Source organism: Gorilla gorilla, chromosome 2, assembly GCF_029281585.2.
Source record: "Gorilla gorilla gorilla isolate KB3781 chromosome 2, NHGRI_mGorGor1-v2.1_pri, whole genome shotgun sequence".
NCBI lineage: Eukaryota > Metazoa > Chordata > Mammalia > Primates > Hominidae > Gorilla > Gorilla gorilla.
The window spans coordinates 114,070,790-114,097,108 of NC_086017.1; the positions used below are offsets into that span (position 1 = coordinate 114,070,790).

A 26,319-nucleotide genomic window follows, 5' to 3' on the forward strand; every position below is an offset into this window, starting at 1 on the left:
TGTCTTTAATCCCTTTAGCACTGCTGGGTTAGGGTCTCCATGATCAAGCTGGTCTCAGCAAGTGATGCCCATATGTGGGGCTCGAACCTGGGTTGGAGGGTTGCCAGAGCAACGGTTGGAGAACGGGGAACTAAGCTGGAGGACACCCATGCACTCTTAAGCAATCCCAGTGGTGAGTAAGAACGGGAGCTTGGAAGCATCAGGGTAACAATGGGACAAGTGTGGGCTCTGGTTTGTTCCACCTTGGAACCTTTTCACACTAATGATGAGAAGGAAGGAAAGTATAATAAAGTAACAGAAGAAGTAACAGAACAGGTTTGTTTGCCAGCTAAAGCTAAAGTGGCAAAGGAGGGAGAGGTTCATCCCTACCCTTCTGCACCCCCTCCTTATTTTGAAGAAAAAGAGTCGCCTGACTCTCCAGATCTTTCTTTTCCAGGGGACACTGGGCAAAAGTAGTTGCCCCAGTGACTGTTTGAGCAGCACCTCGAGTGACCACTCTCAGTTCTATTCAGGCAGGAATTCAGCAAGCTAGACGAGAAGGTGATATAGAGGCTTGGCAGCTCCCTGTTAGAATACACCCCCCCAGATCAACAGGGAAATATTATAGCACATTTGAGCCTTTTACTTTTAAATTACTCAAAGAATTTAAACAAGCTATTAATCAATATGGACCAGGTTCTCCTTTTGCAATGGGACTGTTAAAGAATGTTGCTGTTTCCAGTCAGATGATTCCTACTGACTGGGACACTCTTACTGGAGCTTGTCTAACTCTTGCTCAGTTCTTACAATTTAAAACTTGGTGGGCTGAGGAAGGTTCCATTCAGGCTTCTCGCGATGCGCAGGCCCAACCTCAAATTAATATAAATGCAGACTAACTTTTAGGGGTTGGCAGCTGGGCTGGTTTAGATGCACAGGTGGTTATACAGAATGATGCCATACAGCAGCTTAGAGGAGTGTGCTTTAGAGCTTAGAAAAAAATCACTTTAGGAGGAGAGCAATACCCTTCCTTTAGTGCTGTAAAGCAGGGACTGAAAGAACTGTATGCAATTTTATAGCTCGGTTATAGGAGTCTCTTAAAAAGGTGATTGCAGATTCAGCTGCTTAGGAATTAGCTTTTGACAATGCTAATCCCGAGTGCCAGGCTGCTCTGTGACCTATTAGAGGGAAAGTACATTTAGTTGATTATATCAAGGCCTGTGACAGTATCAGATGTAATCTGCATAAGGCTACTCTGCTAGCCCAGGCAATGGCAGGACTGAGAGTGGGTAAAGGAAATGCCCCGTTTCCTGGAGCTTGTTTTAACTGTGGGAAGCATGGTCATACTAAAAAAGAATGTAGAAAAAATCAGTGAGTCAGGACGCTAGATAGGGGAAAAAAGAAAACTGCTGAGCCTGCAATATGCCCAAAATGTAAAAAAGAAAAACACTGGGATAATCAGTGTATGTTTGATAAAGGTGGGAACCCTATTTTGGGAAACACCGGGCCCTATTCCAAACCGGGGCATTTCCGGCTCATGCCATTCCCTCACCCCAGTACAATGTCTGTCCCCCGCCACAGCCGGGAGTGCCAGAGTAGATTTATGCTGCACAAAAGCTATGAGCCTTCTGCCTGGGAAACCCCTGCAAAAAGTTCCAACAGGGGTCTGTGGACCCTTGCCAGCGGGGATGACAGGATTACTTCTAGGAAGGTCTAGCCTAAATTTAAAAGGAGTACAAATACGCACAGGAGTCATTGATTCAGATTACAATGGGGAAATTCAAATTGTTATATCTACTTCTGTTGCCTGGAAAGCAGAGCCAAGAGAGCACATAGCACAGCTCCTGATTGTGCTGTATGTGGAAATGGGGAAAAGTGAAATTAAATGAACAGTAGGATTTGGAAGCACAAATAAACAAGGCAAAGCAGCTTATTGGGTGAATCAAATTACTGATAAACGTCCTATCTGTGAAATAACTATTCAGGGAAAGAAATGTAAAGGTTTAGTAGATACAGGAGCAGACATTTTAATCATTTATCTACAGCACTGGCCTTCCGCATGGCCAATTCAACCCACTCAATTTAACATAGTTGGAGTTGGTAAAGCCCCTGAAGTATATCAAAGTAGTTATATTTTGCACTGTGAAGGGCCTGATGGACAACCTGGGACTATTCAACCAATTATAACTTCTGTACCTATAAATTTATGGGAGAGAGATTTATTACAACAAGGGGGAGCACAAGTTGTAATTTCAGGGCAAATATATAGCCGTCAAAGTCAATATATGATGCATGAAGTGGGGTATGTCCCTGGTATCAGACTAGGAAAAAATTTGCAAGGTTTGAAAGAACTGCTTCAAGCAGAAAGACAAAGTTCCTGCCAAGGTTTAGGATATCATTTTTGATGGCGGCCATTGTTAAGCCTCCAGAACCCATACCTTTAAAATGGTTAACAGATAAGCCAGTTTGGAAAGAACAATGGCTGCTGAGTAAAGAGAAACTGGAGGCTTTAGAGGACTTTGCTGCTGAGCAATTTGAAAAAACAAAACAAAACAACAAAAAAAAAAACATAGCTCCAACATTTTCTCCTTGGAATTCTCCAGTTTTCATAATTAAGAAAAAATCAGGTAAATGGAGAATGTTGACAGATCTTAGAGCCCATAATTCAGTTATACAATCTATTGGGACCTTACAGCCAGGATTGCCTTCTCCTGCTATGATTCCAAAAAATTGGCCTTTAATCGACACAGATTTAACAGACTGTTTCTTTACTATCTATCTCCTTAGCTGAGCAAGACTGTGAACAGTTTGCATTTACAATTCCTGCAGTAAACAACCTGCAGCCTGCTAATCATTTTCACTGGAAAGTATTGCCATGAGGCATGTTAAACAGTCCAACAATTTGCCAGACTTATGTAGGACAAGCAATTGAACCTACTTGTAAAAAATTTTCACAGTTTTACATTATTCATTATATGGATGATATACTTTGTGCTGCCCCCACTCGAGAAATACTACTCCAATGTTATGATCACTTGCAAAATTCGATTTCTCATGCTGGTTTAACTATAGCTCCTGACAAAATTCAGACTACTACTCTTTACTGCTACTTGGGGACCTTACTAAATGACACTACCATTGTGCCACAGAAAGTAACCATACATAGGGATCAACTGAAAACATTTAATGACTTTCAAAAATTACTAGGGGACATTAATTGGATACAACCTGCTCTAGGCATTCCTACCTATGCCATTAGTAATCTATTTTCTATCCTTACAGGAGATCTTAGTCTCACTAGCCCTCGACAATTAATAAAAGAAGCTGAGGCAGAGCTGCAGCTAATCAAAAAGAAAGTCCATAAGGCTCAAATAAATATAATGTGTCCAAAGAAGTCTCCAGATTTGCTAACTTTTTCAACTCAACATTCACCTACTTGTGTTATTGTTCAAGAGCAAGATCTTGCAGAGTGGCTTTTTCTTCCACATACTAATTCATGGACTCTAATTCCTTATTTGTATCAAATCGGTACTATGATAGGAAATGGGAGAACACGGATTGTTAAATTACATGGATATTATCCTGGAAAAATTATTGTCCCTCTCATGAAGGCACAAATACAGCAAGCTTTTATAAATAGTCTTCTTTGGCAAACCCATTTAGCTGACTTTGTGGGTATTCTTGATAATCATTTTCCAGAAACAAAACTGTTTCAATTTTTGAAATTAACTAATTGGATTCTCCCTAAAATAACTAAATTTAAACTAATTGAAGGTGCTGAGAATGTTTTTACAGATGGGTCTAGTAGTGGTAAAGCTTCTTCTTCCAGATCGAAAGGTGAAGTTTTTCAGATGCCCTATACTTCAGCTCAAAAAGCAGAGCTTGGGTATTGACTGCTTTTAATATGCCTATTAATGTGATTTCTGATTATTCATATGTGGTTCATTCCACACAATTAATTGAAAATGCTCAGTTATGATTTCATACAGATGAACAACTGATGACTTCATTTACCCAACTGCAAACAGCAGTCAGGAGTAGAATGCACCCTTTTTATATCACTCACATTAGGGTTCATACACCTCTTCCAGGACCTTTGACTGCAGGGAATCAAATGCCTGATCTCCTAATTGCTACTGCAATACCTATTGCTAGACACTTTCACAATTCAACCCATGTTAATGCCTCTGGTCTCAAACGCAAATACAGCATTACCTGGAAAGAAGCTAAAGCTATTATCCAGTGATGCCCAACTTGGCAAATTGTACATTCCTCATCTTTTACAGGAGGAGTTAATCCCTGAGGATTGGAACCTACTTCTCTTTGGCAAATGGATGTCACACATGTTCCCTCGTTTGGGAGACTAGCTTATGTACATATATGTGTGGACACCTTTTCTCACTTTGTCCAGGCTACATGCCAATCAGGAGAGCCTTCTGCCTGTGTTAAACATCACCTTTTGCAGTGTTTTGTGGTGATGGGCATTCCAGCTTCTATTAAAACAGATAATGCCCCAGTCTATACTAACCAAGCTCTAGCTACATTTTTCTCTATATGGAATATTAAACACATTACTGGTATCCCATATAATTCTCAAGGAGAAACCATAGTGGAAAGAATGAATCTCTCCCTGAAAGAGCAGTTGCAAAAACAGAGGGGGGAAAACAGGGACTATGGAACACCGCATATGCAATTGAATCTAACATTATTAACTTTAAATTTTTTGAGCCTGCCTAAAGGCCAGATGCTATCAGCAGCTGAACAGCATCTACAGAAACCAGCTGCAAAGACAGAAACAGAACAACTGGATTGGTGGAGAGATCCAATAACAAAAAGTTGGGAAATAGGTAAAATAATAACTTGGGGTAGAGGTTATGTTTGTGTTTCTCCAGGACTGAACCAATAGCCTATTTGGATACCATCAAGACACCTGAAACCTTATCGTGAGCCAGATGCCAAGGAAGAGATTCTGGGAGAATCGTGAGGACCCCCCGGTTACAGCCAAGTCAAGACTGACACTGAGGAGGACCCCAACTGTCATGAGCAACACCCGTTGAGCACAGCCACCCCCCTGGGGACAGATCAAGAAGCTGTCACAGATGGTGGAAGAAAACCTGAGGAAAGCAGGACAACCAGTCACAATGAGTAATTTAATGGTAGCTATGATAGCAGTGATCACCACTGCCATAAGTATTCCTTCAACAAGGGCTGACATAGAGAACAATTATACTTACTGGGCATATTTATCAATCTTGGCTGGCAATAATGCCTGGATGTAATCACTCTATGACACAGTTACACAAGCTTTCTGATCTCAGTACTTACCATAATGAATCTGCTCCTATAATTAAGGCATACCACCCTCAAAAACCTATTTGTAAACAAAATTGAACCTGGCTAGAAAAAAAGAACGTACTTGTTTAGGAAGATTGCATTGCAGAGCAGGCAGAGGTTCTGCTCAATGATTCCTATGGAATCATTATTGATTGGTCCCCTAAGGGGACGTTTAGCTTAAATTGCACCTCTCAATCTGCATGCCATGGCTGCACTATGTTCAGCTGGTCTGAACTAAATGGTCAGATGGTAGAAATGATAAGAAATTTGACAAGAGTTCGTATTATCTGGAAACATGGTGGTATAATGTCACCTCAACCTCAAATGATATGGCCTGCTCTAGGAGATAACATAAGGATTTGTGCAAACTATTAATGGCTCTTAATAAGATCAACATTTGGGAAAGAATAAAAAAGTATCTCGAAGGACACTCTACAAAATTGTCTTTGAATACTGCAAAATTAAAAGAAGAAATATTTAAAGCATCCCAGGCACACCTGACCTTAATCCCAGGAACTGGAGTGCTTGAAGGAGCTGCAGAGAGATTAGCAGCTAGTAATCCATTAAAATGGTTAAAAACACTTGGAAGCTCTACGATTTCAATGATGATTCCGTTATTAATCTGTGTTGTTTGTCTTTGTATGGCCTGCAGATGTGGATCCTGATTCCTGCGAGAAGTAGCTCACCGTGACAAAGCTGCCTTTGCTTTTATTGCTTTGCAAAACAGAAAAGGGGGGCATATTGGAAACAGGCCCCCAAATCTGGCTATAAACTGGCCCCAAAACTGGCCATAAACAAAATCTCTGCAGCACTGTGACATGTTTGTGATGGCCATGATGCCCATGCTGAAGGTTGTGGATTCACCGGAATGAGGGCAAGGAAGACCTGGTGCACCCAGGGTGGAAAACTGCTTAAAGGCGTTCTTAAACCACAAACAATAGCATGAGTGATCTGTGCCTTAAGGAAATGTTTCACTGCAGATAGCTAGCCAGAGCCCATCCCTTTATTTTGGCCCATGCCTTTGTTTCCCATGAGGAATACTTTTAGTTAATCTATAATCTATAGAAACAATGTTTATCAATGGCTTACTGTCAATAAATATGTGGGTAAATTTCTGTCCAGGGCTCTCAGTTCTGAAAGCTATGAGACTCCTGATTTCCCACTCCACACTCTATATTTCTGTGTGTGTGTCTTTAATTCCTCTAGCGCTGCTGGGTTAGGGTCTCCCTGACCGAGCTAGTTTTGGCATTCTGATACTTTCATTGTGACATTAAATCTTTTTTATAAGTTAAGAGAAGTTAATATATCATGCAAGTATTTTCTTTCACCAAAATTGCATTTTTGTTTTCAAAATTAACATAAATTATTGTTAGAGAGACATGACAATGAACTATAATAAATCTCATTCAGTTGCATTACTACAGATAATTATAAATCCCAATAAAATTGTTATTTTTCCTAGTGAAAACATTATTGAAAATTGTGACTGGATCTTCCTATTGTTTTGCCCGCAGAGGCATGAAAAACAATATTAAAAATAAAATTATTTTTCTGCTTTGCTTGTATTTGTTATTTCCAAAATCCAAGTACAAGAAGTTGAACTGTGGTAAAGACACATATTAATTCATCAGTAACAAGTTGCCCAACTCTAGTGATAAAGTATTCCTGAAGTATAAATGTCCCAAAAGAAGAAAATTTTAATATAAAAATATAAAGCTCTAGAAACTAAATTTTAATTTAATAAGTAGTATTGAGTGTCTAGTACACCCCAAGTATTATGTTAGGCTCTTGGGATGCAAAACTAGTCAAACATTGCTCCCGTTCTCAAAAAGTTTAATAATGGAGTGACTCTACTGATAGAAGGATGTTTAGCTGTTCAAGTCACTAAAACATAGTTGGCTTTGACTCTGTTATAAAAGTTTCTACACAAAACATGAAGAGCAGTTTGCCTACTAGAACTTGGTTGTAAATGTATTGTTTAGATAAGAAAAGTAAAATTGCACAGACATGTAACAGTATGGCATATCAGGTGAAGTAAGGTCATTCAGTATTGCTTGATATACAAATGAATGGGAAGCTCTAAGAGATCAGTGTGAAATAGAGGATATGTAGACATCCTTTGTGAATTATAATTTGATGACATGGAAAATCATGAGAAGCTTTCTTTTTTTTAGTTTAAAATATACTTTAAAAATCTGGCATTTGGCAGAATATTGATGTCTAATTATGGACATTTAGCTCAAATCAAGATATTGAAAATAGAAACAGCAAACTAATACATTATTCTGTGAAGATGTTAGCAGTAATTGGATACATATTTAACAAGAATTCAGAAATATGTTTTCAAATTTACATAGGTGCTTACAGTGGCTGATAAAATATTTTCCAGGACTAATCTAATAACACTCGACTAAAAGGTGTATTACAGAATGTGTTTGTTATCAATTGACAAAGTGAAAAACATTGAAGTTACATTTTCTTTACCTTTATTAGATACATAAGATACTAGTAAAATAATGTCAACTTCTTTTAGATACACTTAACTGTTAGAAGAATGTGTCTGCCATTAGAAAATCATCTTTCTAATAATTTATTGGTTACCTTTGTTTCATGAATTTATATGTACTTTAGTTACTATGGAAATATTTTGTTTTTACTGGTATTGATTTTTAAGATAATTTTTGAAGTGTTTAGAAGTATGGACATTGTAATCAGGATTCCCGGAGTTTTTATTTTGGCTTTGCTATTTGCTAGGTATATGAGCTTGAACAAGTGATTTCACTTCTTTCAGTTTCATTTTCTTCAGCTTTATAATACTTATACATATATTATAGTGATACATGTAAAAATCTCAGTACTTTGTTCCCACATAATAAATGCAAATCAAATGTTGATTGTTATTATTATTATTATACTGTTACTATTCGAATTAAGGTTTTATACAAGAATCAGATTTACAAGTCCTTATCTCCACTTTATATATGGACTTCTACAATGAAACCTGAAGAGACAGGATAGGACATAATATTCTGTTCAAGATACAATGTATAAATTCTGTTTCAATTAATAATCTTGATAATTTTAGGTAGCAGCATTTCATCAGATTGTGATTGATGTTACCCTGTAAAAAGACAAATAGTTTATCTTTGAAGTAAAAAAAAAGTCAACTCTGTGTGTTCATCTTTCCAATATTAGCACTGTATTTAATCATCAATAAATAAATTTATTTTATTGATCTTTATTCTTTCATTCAAAAATATTTATTGCGTGTCTATTAGGTGCAAGAAACACATTTAGACCATAGCAATGAACCAAACATCATAAATTCAACTGAGTGGAATCAGATACCTAAAAAAATAAAATACATACTATATTAGAAGGACTTCACTACTATAAAGAAGAATAAGACCAGGATATAGAGAAATGAAAGTTTGTGTGGTGGTGTTGGTGAGAAAGGGATGTGGTAAATAGCAGCTTTAAATAGTGGGGGCCAGGGAAGACCTCACTGAGAAAGTCACATTTAAATAAAGATCTGAAAGAGTAGGGGGGTGAGCCATATGAACAGCTGAGAAAAGAGAGAACAGAAAATGCCTCAGTCAGAGGCATTCTGTGGGTGTGTGAAAACAGGAAGAAGGCCAGTGTGGCTGAAACAGAATGAGCAAAAGCTAGAGGAGTAGAAAGCAAGATGAAAAGGGCCACAGGGGAGAGAGCTTGGAGGGCCTCATGGCTGCAGGAATGACTCTGGCTTCACAACGTTGTTATGAGACTTCCACAAAGAATCCTCATAGACCATAAGGGCTTCATGACCATAGGACCTGTGGAGACAGGAAATATGAAGCAGTAATTAAACAGTAGAATATGTAATTTCTTATTGTGTAGATTAAATATATGTAAAAAGTAAAAGTAGACGTATATAAGTAAAAAGTTTTTGTTTGTTTGTTTGTTTGTTTTTGTTTACTATGTAATCATTGCACCCAGTAGAGCAAGCTGTGTTGTATGTCATCCTGAAGCAGCTACATAGCAGTGGAACAAACTATGACAAAAGTGTTTGCTGTGAGCCAAAGCAAACCTTTGGAATACCAAAGATGGAGAGGAGAAGCAGTCAGAGGAAACAGAAAAGATTTTCCAATGGTTACAAATAAGGCCAGAATTGTATCTGCAGATGACATCAGCTCACTCCTTTTCTCCACTTTCAAACTTTTCTTATTCTATATGACTAGGGATAAAAAAGAAACTCTGTCTACCTATTACCACATAAGGAGATAAAGCAACACAAGCAATGGCTGAATCATCAGAGAAATGACTCGAGAAATGGAGGAAGATATTAGAGAAACATATCGCTTAGTGTCAACTCAGAAGCCACAAGCTCTCTCTTAGAGAGACAGCAACAAGCTTTCTAAGTTTCATGAAAGATATTCTAACACAAAAAACATCTGAGAAGAAAACTAGCCTATTTTTTTAAAAAATAGAAGATAAAAATATAATGATAAACAAACATTAAAGAAACAAAAATAGAAAAAAGAGCGAAAACACAGCAAATGACACCATGATAGGCTTGAATAAATCACAGAGAGAGAATGTAATGGGAAATCACAGTGATTATAAAATAATTATAAAGATAAAAATGTTTATGGAAGACAGACCAATGTGATATAGCTTACTTGTGGTGATCCTGAAAAAGAAAACAAATGAATTTTTTAATAACACTCCAAATTATAATATAGTAAAACTTTTCTAAAAGAAAGAAAAGTGAATTTGTGTAAAAAAAGGGCACAGAATTATAACGGAAAAAAACCTGCAGAATGATCAACTTAAGCGTATATATGGACAAATTTACTGTATTTTTATGATGACTAAAAAGTTAAATGGTCTGCAGCAGAGAAAGTAAGGCAGGTAGAAACAGAAAAACTCAAGATGACCTCAGCCTTTTCCAAATCAATGCAGAAGAGAATAAAATACTCTCTACCAAAGTTTAAGGAAAGTGGGAGCGAGGGACTTAAGGATTATATTCCAAGTAAAATTGTCTTTAAAGTATAATCTGAAAGGCATGTATGTATTTGGAAAATCCAGGGGACAGAGCACTCATCATTTCCTTGTGGAAAACTGCTGAAAAATGTAACACAGTAAATAAATTTTTAAAAAAGAAATTCAGTAATAGAGATGCTGTAATAAAGTGACTGAGGATAATCACCGAATGTTTTCAAATACAGAACTACAACTGATCAATCTTGCCAACATGGTAGATTTTGAAATGAGTATATTATTTCAGACGCCAAGAAACCATGTGGCATCTTGAAAATTGACCTTACATTACGTAGCCTGACTTTCCACGCACATGTGATTACAAGTCTCCTGCACTATCATTTCTACAGGTAAAAACAGGTGAAACCCGCTCAAGATGAGGTTTCAGTGAAAACACTATCAGTGAGGAGTAACGACGTCTCTATCCAGACAGCATCATAAAAATCCATATGTACAATACTTTTGGGGCCTCTAGAGTTACAAGAGAAAACAAACTGCTCAGCCTCATTTTTTGGCTTTGGTAAGTAGTTAAGCTGATTGGTATGGCCATTTTCTTCTTAATGGTTGCCTTGTTAAATGGAACAATTTTGTAGATTCAGTTGTCTGACATATCCAAAAGAATCAAAATCTCATTTCCCATATGAATAGCCTCCACTAGCTGACATAGATTCAGATTGCAAAAACTGATGAAGTTCAATAACATGGAAGATATTTTGGAGACAGGTAGCTAGAAATGAGGACAAAGTGGCCAGAAATTAAGTCGCTCTATCCTTGGATAAGAATAGGTTGAGAATATTTATCTGGTCATATCCATAATATTTCCAGCCCTCATGATGCATGATAGCACAATACACTCGCTCGTATTCTATTATACTATCATATAGGGAGGTATTAGTCCTGTTACTATAACAAGCAGATTCCTAAACCACCAGTAACTGCAGCAGTGCTCCCCTTGGTTTATACCGTGTATTAGTATTAACGGAAGAGACCCCAGATACTTTATTTAATATCAGATACCCCTCTACTTACAGCAATCCAGATTATTATGGCATGAAACAAATAAATTGACTATTGGAGTAATATAAATATCTTATTTACATTTCAGTTAAAAGGATGAAGGGGCCTATAGACTGTAACAAGTTATATAATAATACAGTGAGTCACTAGAAAATTTATTTTCAAAATTAAAGAAAAAGAAATTCAAACACTGTATTTTATTATTAGTCATAAGATTCCATCTAAATATCTTTTTGAAGGGTATTAAAAGAGAGGTCAAAATGGAAAATGTAATAAAAGCAAAGGATAGGAAACACACACCAGACCAAAAAAAAAAAAAATCACCATACACTGTAGTCTGCAGTTTTCTAGTAATATTGGTTTGGAACAGCTACATAAACCAATTTGATTCATTGACTTTTTGATGGTGTACATTTTGTCCTTTCAGGTCTTATATTGAACATAATATATCAGTGTATATAGAATGGATATAGTTTTTATTAGAGAGAGAGGGGAAAAAGCCAGGTTTCATTAGATCATATCAAGCTGAAAAACTATAAGCTTTAGAAAGAAATTGGGTACCCATGCCATGGAAAAGAAATATTCTGTTGAAACGTTGACTTTCAGTATTTTCAGCAGGACATGTATTTAATAAGTATCGTAGTATGAAACTTCCTGTAAAATCCTCACTTTTGTAAGTTATAGATTGATTGGTCTTTGATTTGGGCTTTTATTGAAAACAATTACACGTTGTATATCAATTGTTTGAGTGATTGCTCTTTTGTAAATTTACTTCACTATTTGAAACTGATTTTTATTATAAAAATTTGCTTGACAATCCGAACTCAGTTTTTAAGTATGTTTCTCAAATAAATTGTAGTTTAAGTTTCACATTTCAATTAATTAATCATTTGAAACGATAAAGGAGAGTCAAATTTTGTAACACATCTACCCATCATAATAAGCCCACTCTAAATCAAACCCCTTGTAGTCAACTTCAACAGGAAGCACGATTAGTTTTCCAAGGTCTAGGGGATTATACAAAAATGGATTAAGAATGATTTATCCCTTAAGCAAATCGCAGATTGTGTCATTCATTCCTTCTAACTGAAGTCGAACAGAAAATGCTCTTAACGAGAAGGAATAACAACTAAGTCATTAAATAGAGTGATGAATTTTAAATCTCATGTCAGGCACATAGGTGAAAGATACAGGGAATAGGGAATTGGCTGGCATGTAGTTTTTAAATAGTTTAAGATAAAGAAAAATTGCATCCATTTGCAACTAATTTAAACTTCCGTGCATTTTGAAAATGTAAATAGATAAGTGATCTCTTTTTTAACCACTCATTTTAAACCACTGAGATTTTCTCTCAAAATTATATTATAATTTCACTTTAAATTCAGGTGTAGTTGTCACTACTGTCAAACTGTAATATGATCATGAAATTGATTTTACATTTGTGTGAAAGTGAATGTAATAAAACAATTTCCTCTCTACTTTTGTTTCTGATCCTACCCCCCTTCAGGAAAGGGATTATCTGTTTTTCTTTTATGGTAAAAACACCCCAGGCTTAATATTTAATCAAATTTGAAACACAATTTCTAATTAAAAACAGAAATCACAAGAAAACTAAGGGAATAGAAATAGATAAGAATAGTATGAAAATTCTGAAAAGGGAAAAATAAATGAAAAATCTAGTCCTCCCAGGTAATATATTCTACTTTTTAAAAGTACAGTAATTGAAGCTTAGCTTAATTGAAACTACAATAGAAAATCGAAAAGAAGAGGCAAAAGAGTTGGTCCAAAAACCATTCTAGATATAGTGCCATTTAACACATTAGAAAGGGATATGGCTCACTGCTATGTAAGAAAGCAAATTAAATACAAAAAAAAAAAAATAGGAAGCTTGACCTATAAGTAGTTAAAGAACTCATACAGTGTATTTATTAAAGAAGAAATATCCATATGTAGTATATGATACGCAATGCAGACAAACTGGGTGGTTTAGAACAAGAGAAATTCATTATTTCTTAGTTCTAGAAGCCAATTTTCTTTGGCTTCTGTTGCATCACTTTGATTTTTGCCTTTATAGTCACACGATGTTCTATGTGTGTGTGGTGGTGGGGGAATGTGTATCCAAATTTTGCTTTTGTATAAGAATACCAGTCATATTGGATTAGGGACCCACCGTACTTCAGTATGACATCCTGACTTAACTAAGTACATAGGCAACAACACCATTTTTCAATAAGGTCACATTCTAAGAAACTAAGGGTTAGAACTTTACCACATGAATTTGGGAGAAAGAAAATTCAACCTGTATAAGATTGTAAACACATAAATATGAACTCCCTTTAGCAGGTAATGAAAGAATTTCAAATTAAAATGAACACTGTTATACCATTAAAGTAAATAAGTATGTATATTACTGAATGATGGTAAATCACTTTTGTAAACTGTGCTATCTTCCTGGGGTGGGAAGAATCTGTCAAAATGTATGAATCATCTTTGAACTCTGAATTTGGCTAAATCATTTCACATGTATGACTATTTTTAAAGAAAATTATTCTAACAGTCGTTATATGTTTTTATAAAAAGGTTTTTAAAATATTTTTATTTATAAAATATTGGAAAAAATGTCAACCTTAGAAAACAATAGGATAATTTGGTTGCTATACATAATACACTGTATAATAACATACAGACATTAAATAATTGTGGCTAACTCTTTATATGGTTACTAATATGCCAAATATTAATCTAGGCACTTTATTTCTGTTAACTCATTAAAAACTTACAAGAACCCTACAAGGAATATGCTATTATTATTTCAGTTTTATTTTTTATAAGCTTTAGTTGTAGAAGAGTTAAATAACTTGTCTAAGGTCACATATTTTTGTAAGTAACAAAGCAGAGATTAAACCCCAGGCGATCTGGCTCCAAGATTCATGATCATAACCACTTACTATATCGACTTCATAAACTGATATTAAAATATGTATCACCAGGTTGTTTAAGACAAAGCATATTATTATACATTTAATTTTAATTATTTGCATTGATAAATAAGATAGGAAGACATTATGCCAAGATATTAAAATCCATTGCCTTGGAGTTGCAGAATTATCAGTAACTTTTACTGTTACTTGCATTTTTGTGTATTCTTGTCTAATATATACATAAAACTTTAGGATAAAAAATTACTTGATAAGTGATTATATACATTTCTTATATATGATGTTTGCTAGATCAAATGCAACAATAAGGGAGATACTTGGAAATTTGAACTTCTGTTTCACTCTAGGTAAGCTCTTGTTTTTTAAATTCAAGTTTCGGGCAGCTAGATACACTGACAAAATATAAATAGATTACATGTTTTATGTAATTAACCCAGGGTCACTATCTATTAGAGTTTAGTTTGCAAATCTACCTTGGGGAACTATGGAATACTCGGCACTTCATATGACCTAATTTGCATATATGACCCTGTACCCTGATAGACTTATTCCGAAGTAATTTTAAACTGTTGCCAGGTCCTCTGGATACTTGATTTTGGTTACTATCCCAAGAATTATATTCATTAAAACACTCTTGGAGGGGTGCATTGGAGACTTGTAGGAGCTATAAAATTATAATAATATACCATAGACCAATAAGTAATCAGCAAAAGCACAACCACTCCAGCGAGAATAAAAAAATAATCCAAAGAAAAGTAGAGCAATATGAAAAGGAGCAGGATAAAGAAACATGACCCTCCCCACAATTTCATATTTTGTTCCTCAGCATCATAATGTATATTACATTTATTGCCTGAATACTGAATGTGGTAATAGGGGAGGGCAATGCAACTAAAATATAAATTACTTGCAATGGTATATAAAGTCAAGTAGGCCAATTGTTAAACAAAATAATCTTTATTTTTGTCACATCATTACTACAAAGATTAAATATGACACTATCTGATCTCAACATCTACTGCCTCGTGTCTACTTGTATACCTCAAACCTAGAGACTTAAATGTTATTATTTTGTTCAACATTTCTTGCTAAGAAATGTGATATGTTGCAGTATAACAGGCTTACATTTCCAAAACAGTTTTAAAAGACTTCAGAGAAGTCCATTAAGCCTTGAGGGAAAAAAATTCAACAGAAGGCTAAAGAGCAAAATTTATTCTGGGAACAAGGAAGAAATTCAGATTTTAGAGCTGAGACACCAACTCAGTTAAATCAGTCACAAGGGTGATAATTTGTGTGCCCAAGATTTTGCCCAGATAACTCTCTTCATCAGTCATGCCAAAATTCAAATTTTTCCCTACAGACTAGACCAAGGTTAGAAGAAATTTCTTTATGGAGAGAATATATGAAGGTACTGTTGTCTATGGTGGAGACAGAAAATGTAAAATAACAGAGTTTTGGTATATCCTGTAAAGATTAGATCTTTAAGTTATTCTTTCTGCAATATGTTCAGATCTAGCCTTACTTGAAATTGTGTTTGGTCAAGTTTATTTTTATTCCTTTAGTCTTTTCAGTTATGATTATCTTAAGATTTTATTACATTCAGTTTAGTCACAGCTCTTCATAGCTTAAAATTTGACAAATAATATCAATTATTCACACTGCTGTGTGAATGGATCTCTTATTGATGTTAAAATAATCTCAAAAAATAGTTGTGCCCTCTTCCTACTCATGAAACTAGCTTTGCGTTTTAAAGATTCAGATTAGATTAATGTTTATCAGTTTCATCTCTCCTTGCATTACTAAAACAATGAATTAATCATGTTGGCTGTCATTATCGACATGGAGAAAAATTAATCAACATTATCATTGAAGGCATATAATTTTAATTTAGGATACCAACGATGTAGGTAAGACCAAAGATACTGAGACATTTCCTAATTCATGTATGTTCCAAGTGCCAATGCATTGTTGATAACACAAAGGTAACAAGAATCAGATAATTTTTCCCTTTCACTTAAATTCACTTTCTTTAATTTAGTATTATGTCTCTTGTTCAAATATCAAAATTTAGCCACAGCAAAAGCTGGCACATATTCCAATTAGTTGTGAACTATCAGAATTTTTGTTCGTTTAGACATGAGTTAGAAAACAACCAATCTTCCAATTCAAAGTCACATTTCAGATGTTTAACATTTGGGGCCAGTTAAACTATAGGAGACTGTGTGAAAGAAGAAAGTGCCTGAGTGGATCTGATTCACAAAAGTAAAAAAATAACTACATAAATAAAAAGGATACTGTATACTTGAACACAAATTTGGCTGATTTCCTATTTTATCTTTTATATCCTTCAGGTAAATGAAGAATTGTCATGTAGAAGCTCTCAGAGAGTCCTCTCATGCATGCGTTTTGCCTTCCACTTGCCAGATTCTGATTGATACTTATGGCCTGTTTTTCTCCTCTCCCCAACTCTGGAGTCTCTTTGTGAGAAGCTGATTTTGATCTCAAGTCCTAAAGCTGAAAATTAATGGGATTTTCTTCTGTTTCTCTGTTCTAAAACCTTCCATTGGTTATCTGATGACTGCTTGTCCCTACATAAATAGGCCCTGCTCCCTTCCTTATGCCTGAATTTGCCCAACATTCTGGGACTTTGGTGTCCCTCCTCCCACCTCCAATCTACCACTCCACAGTTTTCCAAATATATTTATTTTTGTGCTGACAATGTGGAAAATTCTTATTCATGCCATTATCAATACATGTGTGGCAACTGATACAATACAATTGTATCAATACAATTGTGTGGCACAGTTCTCCATAATGAGGATACAATGATACAACATAATCACTAGACAAAAGGAGTTCTCAGTCTAAAACAGAAAGTTACACTTGTTGGGCTGGGCGTGGTGGCTCATGCCTGTAATGCCAGCACTTTGGGAGGCCGAGGTGGGCGGATCACAAGGTCAGGAGATCGAGACCATCCTGGCTAACACAGTGAAAACCTTGTCTCTACTAAAAATACAAGAAATTAGCCTGGTGTGGTGGCGGGCGCCTGTAGTCCCAGCTACTCGGGAGGCTGAGGCAGGAGAATGGCATGAACCTGGGAGGCAGAGTTTGCATTGAGCCGAGATCACGCCACTGCACTCCAGCATGGGTGATAGAGTGAGACTCTGTCTCAAAAAAAAAAAAAAAAAAAAAGGACACTTGTTGTTGATGTATTCCTGTTTTGATTGAGAAAAACCTAAGGAACTACAGGGAACAGAAAGGAGGTATCCAAGATAGATTGGCTAGGGATGGGGTGGCCTAGAAGTTAAATACTGTTGAGGATGCATTCCTAGACAGGATGATGCTTGATACAAGAATTTATCTCATGTCTAGACTAATTTTTTTCTATTTTCTCTACATTGGACAGTCTACAATTCTATTGTTTATTTAAAATTAGCAATAAATTTACAAGAAAAGTGAGACATTTTTATGAGGGTGGTAGATTAGAGGAGCAATGAGCCATGTACATGAACATCTGTATCAAGATGTTTTCATTCAAATTCCAGTCTTCCGTTTGACAGACTTTATGGCCAAGGACAAATTCACTCACATCTTCATGTCTAAGTCTTTGTATAGATAATTTCAGAGATTTGGGTGTTCTCCAAAATCTTATATTTCATGAACTACTTGTCAGGAGTCTTTAAGGAAAGGTGATAACTCTTCTGTTGCTAGTGTTAGGATGGGAAACTCATGAATAAAGTTTGGGTGGGTCTTTGTGCCACATGAACTACTTTTCTTATAACCTAACAGAAAAAGATAAATATCATATAACATCTACCAGTCAGCTATTTCACTGCTCTTGATGAATGAGGAACAAACAGATCTGGGGTCATTTTCACTATTAACATGGCTTTATAAGGGAATATGTCAGAAGAGTCATATATTTAAAAAAAGTGTATTTATGTGAAAAACAGCACCACGCAGTTATTTTGAGCTTTACGTATCATTAATTTTCAGAAACTTGTTTCACATGGATATTATCTTCCAATGCTATTTTGACACAATTATAGAGAATACAGAAGAAATTAAAATTTGGGCTATTCTTAACCAAAAACTAAGAGCAGGAATAAAACAATGGAATCTGTGGATATATATCATAAACTGTAATTTTATGAATATATTATAGAAACCACCCTATCTCTAATAGCACAATTTTAAAGATCTTTTGGAATACCCGAAAAAGGAGGAGCATAGAAAGCATGGAAAAGAAATCACAGGAAGCAGAGACAGCTAGGTCAATTCAGACCCATGATTTCATCTTTGGAAATTTAAGTCAGCCGTGAAGTTGCTATGTGCATTAATGAAATTTCAGTGTCAGTGTTGTATTCTAGATTATGACCGAAGTCTCAAATTTATTGACTTAGCAGAAATCACACCCAATATTCTTATTTTAGTTAATGTCTATTTTGTTGACTAATTTTATACTATAAGCAGAGAGGTGCAGAAAGGTCTGCAATGGGGGGTTGTAATTAATATTTGTAAGTTTTATTTATACTGTTTAATCAATGAACTGGGCCATGAGATCAATTTATTACCAGAAAACAAAGATTGAATAAATGATTCCAGAATTGTATTTTCTGGTTACTGTTAAAATCAACTTCCATTTATAAGTCAGAAATTACAAAGTTTGGAAACAGATCCAATTACTAAGGTAAAAATGTTACCTTAGGCTCTGCTGCATTGTCAAAAATTATGAGGGATCTGAGATATTACCATATCGAACACTAACAGTGTAGTAAGTCCGAAATCTCACTGATGAAAGCAGAAGACATGACAATCCTGATTTAGAGAAAAGGACTTTATCGTTGTGGCACAGCAAGCAGCCTAAGCTTTACATTCACATCAGTTTTTCTTGCTCCTCAAATTCTGTAGGGGCAAGACAGAGAATTCTAGGTGGAAGCTGTTCACTCAGTGAGTTTGCATCACACCTGAGCAACTCCAAGGACAGTTAATGCTAATCTTCTATATTGGGCTGTAAGCAGACCTGCCCAATATTTGATTCCTGCAGGGACACACTGTCTCCATTTTCCAAGGACATGTGTAATATAGACATCCTTGAAAAAACATTCCCAAACAAGTGACTCTGTGCATAATAACATTGCACAGAAAGACAATGGAGAAATTACCCATGGAGAATTATCTCCCAAGGTGGAGTTGGTTAGTTTGCTTATCAAGATGTGGGTGTATTTCAAAATGTTGAAAGCTTATTTTTCAATTTTTCCAAATACTTTTTTCCCCATCAGCTTGGTGTTTTGGCATTTCATATAATTACCTTGCACACGTGGCCATCACTCTGCCGGCAAATCCTTTAGTGATGAAATTCTCAATGATCGCATGACATTTTGGGTTATTCGATTTTGCACTCAGTATCATTTCTAATTGTTATTAAGTTTGCTGTTTTGATTTGATGGTGAATATATTGTTAGATCTAGTTTCAAAGTTGGTGCTTAAAAGGTGCTAATGCCTTTATAAAGTTAAGATGTAGCTTTGTGTTTACCTTTCTATGCTAATTTTACAAAAAGATGAAAAGGCAAATCAGGATAAAATCTGTGTTCAAGTTTTCTGGAGAAATCTTTTTTTCTAGCTTTTTCTCCCTCTTTTTAGTCATACATTACTAATGTGGCAAGCATAGTGAAAGTTACTGTTAGAGAAATTCACTTTAATACCATTCAGATGTACAATGGCTAGAACAAGACCTGAGCCCAATAGATTTTCTCTGAAAAGTTTGTATCTAACAAACAATACAGCAGAATCACAGCATCATTGAGCATTTCTGCTTCAATGACAAGATGAAGGACTTGTGAAAAAAATGTTTCTTCTCTAATGTCCACATAAGCACCACATGAAACAAATACCTCTTAATAGTCAACACACTGGAATATGCACATAATATAATCATGATTATTATTTTACAGATTTATTTAATTATTTTATTTATCTATATGGTGCTGGTTATTCCTTTCTCACACTAGGTAGGTGAAGGATGGCTTTGTGTTAATGGGTTTGAGTCCCAACCTGAATTTGATTTAAAAATAATGACAAAGTCTATAGTCTATCTGGACATCCCATACAAGATCTCTGCCATTAACACTCAACTCACTTTCATTCTATGGAGGTTAAAGTTTAATTCAAATTATCAAACAAGTATTTTCCTACACTATGTTTAAAGAATCTTGATTTTAATTAGAGATGGCCAATTAGAATAGTCATTAGACTCAGACAATTTTAATAAGCTGCTGAGGTGAGTTAGTGAAAAAGAAGTTGACTCTAGAAGTCTGTCAGAGGGACACTAAGGAAAAAATGGACTTTTGCAAGATGGAAAGTCCAGGCCCTTTGTTGGGAGAGGAGAGCCTCTGTTACTGAGACTCAGCCAATTTTAAGAATGTGACACATTGACAGATGTTCCAATAATTTCAAGAGAAGATTCAGAATTATGTAAACACCCATTTTTTTAAAGCCACTCTTAGGTTACTTTGTGAGTTGTCAGTTTCTGCCCTTTGCAACTCATGTGAAGTGGCACTTAAAAACATATGCAGATACTACTTAGCCCAGGGCCTAGTGGCTAAGCTGGTTCTCTCCTTTCCAGTCAGAGGCCTCTGCCACGAACATACTCTGCCAGATCATTAGTCAGGTCAAGAAGCATCCAAGCTTGATGCCCCTCTTTGTATTTATTGGAGTTGGAGATACTGGAGCAGCACTGTATCTCTTGTTTCTGGCATTGTTCAATCCAGATGTTAATTAGGACAGAAAGAATAACTCAGAGCCCTGGAACAAACTGGATCCCAATGATCAGTACAAGTTCTACTCAGTGAATGTGGATTACAGCAAACTAAAGAAAGAAGGTCCAGATTTCTAAATGAAATGTTTCACTGTAAAGCTACTTTAGAATGAAGGTCTTCCAGAAGCCATCTGCACAATTTTCAACTTAACCAGGAAATATTTCTCCTCTAAATGCATGAAATCATGTTGATGTAATCTATTGGAGATTATACTGATTAAAAAATAACTGAAACTTGAAAATAAAACAGGTGCCATAAAATCTTTTCATTTACTAATGAGCTACTAAATTAACTGCCCCATTCTGAAGAGAGATCAGGCTTATTTCTGAGAATGTAGAGAGCATGGTGCTTCTACAGTTGTCTTATGATGCACAGCTTTGATCTTGTGAAGAAAACCTAAATTATCAGTTTTTCTCATGTGTGTTTTGGAATAAAAATTATCCACTTGACAGTGGAAACAAAGGGAGAGGATATTCTAAAGCAAAAATTAATCATTTCATTGAACTAAGATCCTTGCTGTCATAGAACAATGTTAGATCCCTAAAATGTAAAACATGCACCTTTATGCCTACATCTTTGCAAATTTGCTCCTGGGAATGGTAATGTAAACAAAATCTGTCCCATTTATTATGGATTGCTTTGAACCAATTTAATTGAGTTACTGACCTATTAAAAGAAACCATTTTAAGTTGAAATATTAAAATGGAGGATTCAACCAATGTTTGCTAAAGACTATATGGCCCATTATCCCAAAAAGATAATTACATTCAAATATTATAGTCAAACTTTATCTTAAATTCAGAAATTTTGTTTTTCTCCTGGCATTAAACAGGTAGTCACCCTTCTTTTATCTTCTTAGTTCTTGTATAATATTTTGGAAATACTTGTAATGATTTTCACTATCAACCCTGAATGTTAATAGTGGGGAAATTAATCCTTCTGGGTATTAATTATGTAAAAAGCACTCTGGGGTTGTGGGGAAGTGTTTGTTATAGTACTGAATTAATTACTAAATACTACCTATCAAATATAGTGAGTAAGTATAATATTATCATCAAAGGTATTTGCAGAAAATTCTCATGTGAAATTTACAGTTGAACTCCTTGCAATTGGTTCTAATCTTCTAGGATCTCTCAACAGAAAGGGAGAAATCAACTACATGGAAAAGAACTTAAAAAAATCAATTCCATCTGTGTTCAGGTCTTCACAATCTAGGCTTAGGAAAACAAATGTTTTAAAGTGATAACTGGTTAAACTGTTATTTTTGTTAGCATTGGTTTTATCTTAAGGCTGATTTATCTAGTGCCCTCAAGAGGGCTACAATTGTGTCAGATATCATATCTGGGTTAGGGATCCCTAAGACCACCCTCAGGTTCAATAATTCACTTGAAGGACTCAGAGAGCTCAAAAGTTGTCATACTCTTGGAGTTTATTACATTGGAAAGATGATATTGAAATCAGAAAAGGAAAAATGCACATGGGGCACAATCTGGCAGACATCAGGTACAAGCTTCTAGGTGTTTTCTCTCTTTGGGGCTGCATAATGTGTTTAATTTTCTTGGTACAAATAAGTAACAATACACTCTAAGCGTTGCCAATGTGGCTTTGTGTCAAGAAATCTTATTGGGGGTCATTTATGTAGGCCATGCGCACCAACATGGCTGACACTACCTTCTCAGACTCCAGACCCCCGGAGCAGAAACAGGTATTCACCATAAATCCCACTGTTAACTAACCATCCTGTCAAGTTGGTACAGAACAGCCCAAGGCCTCAGGCATACAAAAAACTCTAATCAGGGAGAACATTCCAAGGGCTCAGAGCTCAGTAACCAGAAGTCAACCAAAGCCAATCTTGAGAACAGGCCCTTGTTGGAAATGTACAGTATTTGATTAATTGAGGAATGCTGAATTAAACGTTTCCTGAACAATATCAGACAAAGGAAAGGAATTTTCACCTCTAGAGTCTCTTTTATAAGAGTCAGGGACGTATTCTCAGCTACCATCTGGCAGATCCTCCCCAGGGTTTCATATATCCAAAACAATCCCAATGAAGAAAAATGGAATGTTATGATTGGCTAGAATGTCGAACTGGTGTTATCTTACATGAGGGGAACACCTAAGCACAATTGGAGTTCTCTTATGAAGAGGGAAGGAGACAAGTGCACATTGAATTGTTAAACATTTTCCTACAGCAAGCTTTAATACTGTTGATTCTGATAGAACAAAATATAGAGGCATAAGCAATGAAACTATGTCTTTATTATTAATATGCATACATGCATATACATACATATACAAATATATATGTGTATCAGTTATATATATGTGTATGTGCATATATTAAAAATATGCTCTCTCCGTATAGATACAATAATGTTCTGTGTAAGAAAAAGGAATTAGAAATAGATTGGAATACTGTATTAGGTTACTTTTAATTAAATATTCTTACTGTCAAATTTGAGGTTCCCTGCAGTATCATCCTTTTTATGTTTTTCTGAATAGACTAACTTCTCATTTTCCTACTCTTGCCACCAAACGTTTTTTCAATTCCCTAGAAAATAATTGCTAAAAACTCATGAAATATTAATGCCCCTCTGGATCCCACTTTATTCATTCCCAGTAGCTTAAGTTCCCTTATCCAAGCTTTTAGAGGAAATTGATGAACGTAACAATTGTCTCTTGTCCTGAATACCTTTTATTTATCTTGCAGTGCTTCCTAATACCCTTTGTCCTGGTGCCTAATATTCTCTCCATCCAATCTAAATAAATTAATTCATCTTACATATTTCTTATCTAACTTCACAGATGCTTGAAATTTTGTTTGACTTTGGAAAAAGTATCAATGTTTAAATCAAAGAAATAATAAACTCCTTTTTTAACTCTAGACAGACAATTTTGAAGAGAAGTCTCAAGTGATATATGCTGTTACTAGTGCTACAGAAAACCCTTTGATTCCTTGCAAAGCTGGAAGCTCCCATTGTATCTATTGTGTGTTTTTTTTCTCCCAACACCATGGTCCATTTAGAAAGAATTCAACTATAAGCTTTAATACCTGAAGAATTGGGAAAATATGAAAACAGAGTCTTGTTGAGGAGACAATATATTTAATTAACAAATCAGAGTCTGACAAGAGGCATTTAAAGATTTTCATAACTGGCCCCACGTGCTTTTTTACCCTATGTGACTTCCTTTTCCCTCTTTATTTCTCACACCTCTATGTTGCGTACAGGCCCATATTACCAAATTCTCAAATAGGATGTGGAGAATATTTAGTCCTCATTTCTTTTCAATTCCCATTTCTATTTATTGTATTATTCCATTCCATTTCTTTCTTTTCAATTCTTGTTATATGTAGGGACCAGCCAGTTATCTCATCTGTTTGGATACCTTCTTACTCTTTATTTAGTTAGCTCAAATGTAAAATTTTGCAAGGGACCTTTCTGATTTCCCTAGATGAGATCAATTACTTGCTCTTCTAAGGTGGCACAGGACCAAGTACAAATCTCTACTAGATCTTATCACATTATATACACTATGTATACCTTCTATACTTAGCACAGTATCTGGCTTATAGTAGATGTTCAGCCCATCTGGGGACTGGGAGAAGTTTAAAGGAATACACCACCAGTAAATACTAAGGGCTATTATAAATTAGACAAACAAGTGGGTAGAAGAGCAGTGTTGTGACTTAGAGGAATCTTCAAAAGAAGTAATGTACAAAGCTAGCTCTTACAAGATAAATTGAATTCCACTATCTGGGGAATTACAAGATAGACATTACAAACAGAAATAATTAATAGAGAAATAATTTATTTCATCAATGCAATGTTTTTTCTACCAGCAAGAAACTCATAGAGATATGTTTAAATAAAAAGATAAGTGTCTTAAGAAGTTATCTACATCTATATCTATATCATTTATATCTATACTTATACCTATATGTCTATTTCTTAAAACCAAAGTAGGGCCTTACAAATGGCCCAACCCAGAGACTAAAACCCTGCTGAGGCTCCCTCTTTCATTCTTTTCCTTGAAGACCAACTTTATCTGTTATTTTTATCTACATGTGTGTAGGACAGGTACAAGGGATGTGAAAAACGTGGTTATAAGTCAGATTCAGCTTCTAACATATGACCCTGGAGTGTGTCAAATAGGATGCCTCAGAGTACTCACAGGTACCCAAGAGTGGGTTTTATCAATAAATACGAGAGCTTATCTTCTCCAAACTTGTCCCAGAATTAACTCCTTATCTGGCTTTATTCCCTGTCACAGCCACCTCCTTTGAAATATCCATATTTTTCTCTCTAACATTGATTTATATACAACCACTTTTTGTGAAACTAATGAGTTTCTTCTTAAATGCTTCAAACTCTCTCAACCTATTCTTAATAGTATGTACAAGAAAGCTTCTCGGAGCCTGTCAACTAAGCCTCATCAGCCAGACTCTAAGCGTGGTCAACACAATATGTTAGTCAGGGAAGTGTTTCAGAGCCCTCCTCTTTTCAGATTCTGATGATGAATCTTGATTGTACCACTCTTTGCATTAGTCTTGATATTTTCTGGCTAAGAATTTCTGCTATTCTTGAAGATATAGAATTGCCTTGTGCAATATGGTAGCCACTAGCTTCAAGTGACTCTCTTGGTTAAATTTAAATTAATTAAAATTAAATTAAATTAAATTTTAGTCCCTTAACTACATTAGCCAGTATTCAAATGCTCAATAGCAACAAGATTCCACTGGTACTGTTTCAGTCAATAATAAGGTTAATAGCAGCATCTGTTCTTTCACCCCCCCAAAGAGGTAGGTATGGATTCACTCCTACTCCCTTACTGTTAAGTGAATTTTTAATCACCTTTCACAGAGATGTTACTGGGTGGGCACTAATAAAATTCTATCTGCAAAAATAATTTAAAATGATTATTACATTATAGTAAAATATTAATACAAGGTGATACTGAGGAATGCTTTTTCTCAATTCCTGATGTTTTCTCCTGACAAATAGAAATCTCCTCATGTAAAAGTTCTATTTTCATTCAGCTCCATCAATTATTGGTATACAGGAAGGAGGAGTTACCTATCTTACTGGTTCAACTGGGATGAGGAACTGAACGTACTTCCCATGGTTTTTTCTCTTTCCTTGTTTTCTGGGAAGTTATCTGCCTACATGGGGTATGTGCTCCCAGGTGATCTCAGTTATGTGGTGTCTCTCCAG

At 35.4% G+C, this 26,319-nt stretch overlaps 1 pseudogene; it reads left to right on the forward strand.

Annotated features, from left to right (window-relative positions):
- The first annotated feature begins 210 nt into the window (after positions 1-210).
- LOC109026115 (cytochrome c oxidase subunit NDUFA4-like) lies at positions 211-21,183 on the forward strand (annotated as a pseudogene).
- The last annotated feature ends 5,136 nt before the right edge of the window (positions 21,184-26,319 follow it).